Below are 6,939 nucleotides of genomic sequence, written 5' to 3'. Positions count from 1 at the left end.
TCCTCCGGGATCACTCGCTCCCCCTCCCGAAGGTTTCCCCAAACAAAACCTCCATGTTGTTTCCAAGGGTTCGCTCAATACCCTGGTTGCGAAACCAGATCTTGTGGACACCATCAAATTGATACAGAAATGTGACGATGAAGTCCTCAAGATTAAGCGCGACCTCAAAAAAAGAAAGCCCTCATTCTTCACTGTTGCTAACGATGGCGCCTTGTATTTCAAAGGCCGCCTAGTGGTACCATGTTCGAAGAAAAACCTAGATAAGACTAAAAGGGTTATGCAAGAAGCTCATGATACGCCTCTGTCCATCCATCCTGGTAGTACAAAGATGTACCAGGATATTCGTCAAAGATTCTGGTGGTCTAATATGAAGCAGGACATTGCTCGTTATGTTGCTGAGTGTGACATTTGTCGCCGAATCAAAGCAGAGCATCAAAGGCTTGCTGGAACTCTGCAACCTATCTCTACTCCTGAATGGAAATGGGACCATGTTGAAATGGACTTTGTCACTGGATTTCCCAAATCGCAGAAAGGTAATGATGCTATTCTTGTCGTCATTAACCGGCTTTCCAAAGTTGCCCATTTTCTGGCGGTCAAAGAGACAATCACTGCTAGTCGGCTTGCTACTCTCTACATGGCCAGAATTGTTTCACTTCACGGTATCCCACTGGTTATCATTCGGCAAGAAATGGGAGGAATCTCTTCCATATGCCGAGTTCTCTTATAATAATAGCTATCAAGCTAGTCTGAAGATGTCCCCCTTCGAAGTGCTATATGGACGAAAGTGTCGAACCCCTCTGAACTGGTCAGAAACTGGGGAACGTCCACTCTTCGGTCTGGATATTATCCAACAGGCCGAAGAACAAGTTCGCATTATTCACGAGAATCTCAAGACTGCTCAGTCACGTCAGAAAAGTCAGTATGACCGTCATCACCAAGACATGGTCTATCAACCTGGCGAAAAGGCTTATCTTCGAGTTACACCAATGAAGGGTGCACACCGCTTCAGGATCAAAGGAAAGCTAGCTCCCCGCTATATTGGTCCTTTCACTATTCTCGAAAGGCGTGGAAAGGTGGCATATCAACTAGAGCTTCCACCAAACCTTTCTCAGGTTCCACATGTCACAACTCCGGCGCTGCTTCAAGGACCCAATCCGAGTAGTGGACCATGAAGTGCTCGAATTGCAACAGGACCTCTCCTATAAAGAGCATCCGGTCCGCATCCTTGAACAAGCTGAACGCCGCACACATCAGAAGGCGATCAAATTCCTCAAAGTCCAGTGGTCGAATCACTCTAAAGACGAAGCCACCTGGGAACGCGAGGATCGTCTTCGCGATGAATACCCTGCACTGTTTCCTTCTACGTCCTAAATCTCGGGACGAGATTTCTTGTAGTGGAGGAGATTTGTAACGACCGGATAATCATGCTACAGTGATCTTACGTTAATGGTGACACGTCACCTCTGTCACTGTAATTAATCTCGGGTTAATTCAAAACCGTTTCAAATTTAAATCCTAAATAAGTCAAACGACAAAAGTTTTCAAATATTAAAATAAAATGTTCGGGCTATGTCTATTATTGCATCGGTATTTATGGTGAAGTAAACACATTTTTATAAAATGCCTAACTGCTTTTGAATGAATTAAAACAGAAAAGAAATAGTAAAAGAAAATACAAAGGGGAAAAACAAACAACAGAAAAGAAAAAAAAAGAAAGAGGAGGCCCCCCCCCACTGGGCTTCGGCCCAGCAGGCCGGCCCATTCGGCCGCAGGCCCAACCGGCCTCCCCCCCCACCCCCCCCCTCCCCTCCCCCACCCCCCCCCCCCCCCCCCCCCCCCCCCCCCCCCCCCCCCCCCCCCCGCCCACAAAATCTCCCCCCTCAAATATCTCCCCCCTCTCCCGATTGGATCGGGATCGGAGGAGGTCGCCGTCGCCCGCCGACGCCCGGAGCTCGCCACCCCCCTCGCCGGCCTGCATACTCTTCGCCGCACCGTCCGCATCTCTCCACCTCGACCCCCGCTGCCCCCAGTCCTACAGGCACCCGGTGAGGACCCCGGCCTCTTCCTCCCCCTCGTCCCCGTCGACGCGGTGGTGCTCCTCCCGCGTGCGCACGCCCGACCACACGCCCGGCGACCTCTGGCCGCGCCCACGCGACGTTCCCGACCAGCTAGTGCCCGCCCACGGCCCCGCGCCCTCCTGCTCGCTGCACCCATCGCCCGACTCCGGCGACTGCACCGCGGCGCCACTCGGAGCCCCGCGTCCTCCACCCGAAGCGCCGCCGCTTGTCGCCCCTGGCCACTGCGTGCACGCGCGCGCGCCGCCCTGCTCCTCCCTCTCCCCTATCCCTTGACCGCGACCGCGCGAGCCCCGCCGTGGCCGCACACCGCTGCGCCTCCCTAGCGCCCGCCGCGCCTGCGGTGGCCCTTGCAGCCCCGCCTCTCCGCCGGCCACCATTGCACCTGGCCTCGCCCCTGCTTCCCCTTGCCGGTGCCGCGCCGCCGCTCCGGTGGCCATCGCCGGCCACGGCCTTGCCCGCGCCCCATTCGGGCGAGCGCCCGCACCCGCGCCCCCTAGGCCCCGATGGGCCACAGACATGTGGGGCCCGGCCCCAGAACATTTTATAAAAAATAATAATAAAAATAAAATAAAAATGAATTAATAAAATTAATAATTAATTAGTTAATTAATTAGTGAATTAATTAAGTTAATTAATCATTTTTTAAATTAACTAAACCCTAATTAGACTAAACAGTCAATGACGAACGGGACCCACATGTTAGGTTGACCAGGTCAACTGCTGACGTCATGATGATGTCAGCAAACACTATTCTGGATAATGTTGGTTTAATTAAATAAATAAATTCTAAAAATGATTTAAATCTTTTAAAAATTAATATAAAATAAACCGTAGCTCGGATGGAAAAACTTTGTACATGAAAGTTGCTCAGAACGACGAGACGAATCCGGATGCGCGGTCCGTTCGTCCTCCACGCATCCCTAGCATAGCGAACACGCAACTTGCCCCCTCCGTTTCATCTGTCCGAAAACGCGAAACACCGGGGATACTTTCCCGGATGTTTTCCCCCTTCACCGGTATCACCTCATACCGCGATAGGGCACACCTAGCATCACGCTTTGTCATGTCATGCATCGTCATGCATTTGTTTGCATTATATTTATTGTTTCTTCCCCCTCTTCTCTCGCTAGACACCGAGACTGACGCTGCTGCTACCCAGGCAAGCCCCCCCTTTGATCACCAGATATCGCCTACTCTTCTCTATACTGCTTGCATTAGAGTAGTGTAGCATGTTACTGCTTCCCGTTAATCCTATCCTGATGCATAGCCTATCCTTGCTACTACTGTTGTTACCTTTACCTGCAATCCTAATGCTTAGTATAGGATGCTAGTTTATCATCAGTGGCCCTACATTCTTGTCCGTCTGCCATACTATACTTTCGGGCAGTGATCACTCGGGAGGTGATCACAGGTATATACTATATACTTTATACATGATACATGTGGTGATTAAAGACGGGCCGGCTCGTAGGAGCACCCGCGAGTGGATCTTTGAGGCGGAGCGACATGGCAGGTTCAAACCACCTAGGAGAGAGGTGGGCCTGGCCCTGGTCGGCGTTCGCGGATACTTAACACGCTTAACGAGATCTGGGTATTTGATCTGAGTCTGGCCATTTGGTCTACACGCACTAACCATCTACGCGGGAGTAGTTATGGGTATCCCGGCGTCGTGGTATCAGCCGAAGCCTTCGTGACGTCAGCGACTGAGTGGCGCGCGCCGGATTGGAACGTAAGCCTGCTCTTGTATTAAGGGGGCTAGTTCTGCTTCCGGCCGAGTTCGCAACGTGCAGGTGTGCTAAGGGTGATGGGCCCAGACCCCTGTGCGCTTAGGTTTAGACCGGCGTGCTGACGTCTCTGTTGTGCCTAGGTGGGGCTGCGACGTGTTGATCTTCCGAGGCCGGGCATGACCCAGGAAAGTGTGTCCGGCCAAATGGGATCGAGCGTGTTGGGGTATGTGGTGCACCCCTGCAGGGAAGTTAATCTATTCGAATAGCCGTGATCTTCGGTAACAGGACGACTTGGAGTTGTACCTTGACCTTATGACAACTAGAACCGGATACTAAATAAAACACACCCTTCCAAGTGCCAGATACAACCGGTGATCGCTCTCTCACAGGGCGACGAGGAGAGGATCATCGGTTAGGATTATGCTATGCGGTGCTACTTGGAGGCCTTCAGTCTACTCGCTTCTCCATGCTGCAAGACGGAGGCTGCCAGAAGCGTAGTCCTCGAGAGGACTAGCTATCCCCCCTTATTCCGGCTTTCTGCAGTTCAGTCCACATATAATATCCTTATTCCAGTTGATACCAAGGCATACATATATAGTGTAGCTACTTGCTTGCGAGTACTTTGGATGAGTACTCACGGTTGCTTTATCCCTCTTTCCCCCTATCCCTTCTACCTGGTTGTCGCAACCAGATGTTGGAGCTCAGGAGCCAGACGCCACCTTCGACGACGACTCCTACTACACCAGAGGTTCCTACTACTACGTGATGCCCGCTGACGACGACCAGGAGTAGTCAGGAGGATCCCAGGCAGGAGGCCTGCGCCTCTTTCGATCTGTATCCCAGTTTGTGCTAGCCATCTTATGGAAACTTGTTTAACTTATGTCTGTACTCAGATATTGTTGCTTCCGCTGACTCGTCTATGATCGAGCTCTTGTATTCGAGCCCTCGAGGCCCCTGGCTTGTAATATGATGCTTGTATGACTTTTTTACTTGTAGAGTTGTGTTGTGATATCTTCCCGTGAGTCCCTGATCTTGATCGTACACGTTTGCGTGTATGATTAGTGTACGATTAAATCGGGGGCGTCACAGTTGTGATGGACACTTTGAGCCTCTTTGATTCGTAGGATCTTGTAAACATAGGAATAGGATTTGTAGTGGCCGGCCCACTTGAATCCTATAAGAATAGCAAGGAATGCGGGGAGCTGTGTGGCCTTTGAGAGTTACATTGATATTAACAGTACCACACCTTCACTTGAAGAGAGCTGGTATCTGAAGCCTTTCTAGCCGTACCGGCAATACTAGCACATATATTCCAGCAAGTTCCACTTTGCTGATTTTACTCTGATGCTTAAGGTTTTCCCGTTATATCTACACTATGATCTGTGTAGCTGCTTTGTGTCGCACTAGCAGCAGTCCACTCTTGAAGCTAAACACTGCAATGACTTTCAAAATTGGCACCAAGGCATTGAGTGCCATTCTGGATGCAATGAAACTCATACGCTCCCCACCTGTTGATTCTTTTTCAGAATATCATCCTAATGACTATTCTAACCTCGAGGAGTCAAAGGCAGATGGCATGTCCTGTTCATCCATCAAGGTGCCTGTTCTAATTTGGCAATGTTTTATTGATTGCGGGTATCTTGCATATGTTGTCTTGCATTTCTTCTACTTTGTTGCACCGCCATCTGCTTAGTTTACTCATCATATATGTCAAGATTCCATGCCCATCCATTATCAATACACATTCCATCTGTCATCATACCATGTTTTTCCACTCAAATGTTGTTCTTGTGCATCAGACATCAAAAATGAAGAGGGTGATTGCCGAACCTGAAGGAGCACCAGCAAAGTCCTTGAAAAACGTGGCGGTGTCGGAGAAATCAGACAGCACCCCACTTATATTGGATGTACAACCAGTGACACAAAACATAGGACCGACTCCAGCAAACTGTACCCATACTTCACTGGCCACACCACTAGCCCCACCACACACGAGCTGCACTCCAAAAAAAGGTATACCAATTTCATTTTCCATAGCACTAGCTGTACCATAGAAAAATCCCACTCCAACAAAAAGTACAGCAAGTCCACTGGCCGAAGACCTATCCCAACTGCAGAGATGGCCAATTCCTGCAGATTGGAACCCCATTCCATTTATTCCCAGTTTAAAAGACAATGCTTTCAATGTTGTTAGGGACTACGTGCATATACTCCCATCATGGGAAGATTATTGTGAAGACAAACACCATTTTCACATCTTCCTGTCCAACTTACGTGTAAGTGCTATTATTCATGGTTATTATTTTCCTGTTTTCTGCTGATTGAACACATGAATGATTTACATTACATTGTTGTAAATAGGCGAGGGTTATTCTGTATAGTCATGACGAGCAAAGCTTGCTTGTGCTTTTCAAGGAAGCATTGCAGCAGTATCGGTGTTACCTGAGGAAATCACACTTTGATGGAAGTCTATGAACGAATTTCCGGTGAAGTCTCCTGTACTAAATTTAGAAGAAATTGAATGGAAAAACCTTTTTATGCACTGGTCTCGTTCCCAGGATGAGGTACTGTCTATGAAGTCACATGAAAATTTGAACTTCTACTTTTCCGCATGTGCCTTACGGATCTTTTTTGCAGGAAATCTGCTCGAAGAAGAATTCTGATTTGACAAGAACGACACGATATCGCAAATATGCTGCCCGCTGCTTTGCTCTTGTTAGTACCTGTTGTCCTGTATCACTGTGCTTGCATACATACCTGGTTCATTATGTGACAGCAGTATGCATGATAGCTTGCTTATCAATTGTTCGCTCCAAATTATCTGATCTGTATGAATGGTTACATTAGTGTAGAATATATCCAATGCCAATGTTTTTTAGCTCTGCATTGTTCTTATAAGTACATGATGTCCTTTATCAGTGTACTTATAATGAAAGGTAGTTGTTCATGTACCATCACTCTGCAGCTTATTTTCCTTTGCCCTCCATTTTCTACACATCAGATCTATATTTACTCTTACCATAAGGTTGGTACTGAAGAAGTTTAGCTGTGCATTGTTCTTGGTTGTACCTTTTGCTTGTATCGCTGCACTTACATTTATAGCTACTTGGTTATGTAGTATCACTCTTCATCTT

Source organism: Triticum urartu, chromosome 1 (assembly GCF_003073215.2).
Source record: "Triticum urartu cultivar G1812 chromosome 1, Tu2.1, whole genome shotgun sequence".
NCBI classification, from domain to species: Eukaryota; Viridiplantae; Streptophyta; class Magnoliopsida; order Poales; family Poaceae; genus Triticum; species Triticum urartu.
The sequence above is the reverse complement of the archived record's forward strand: the minus strand, read 5'-3'. Positions refer to the sequence as shown.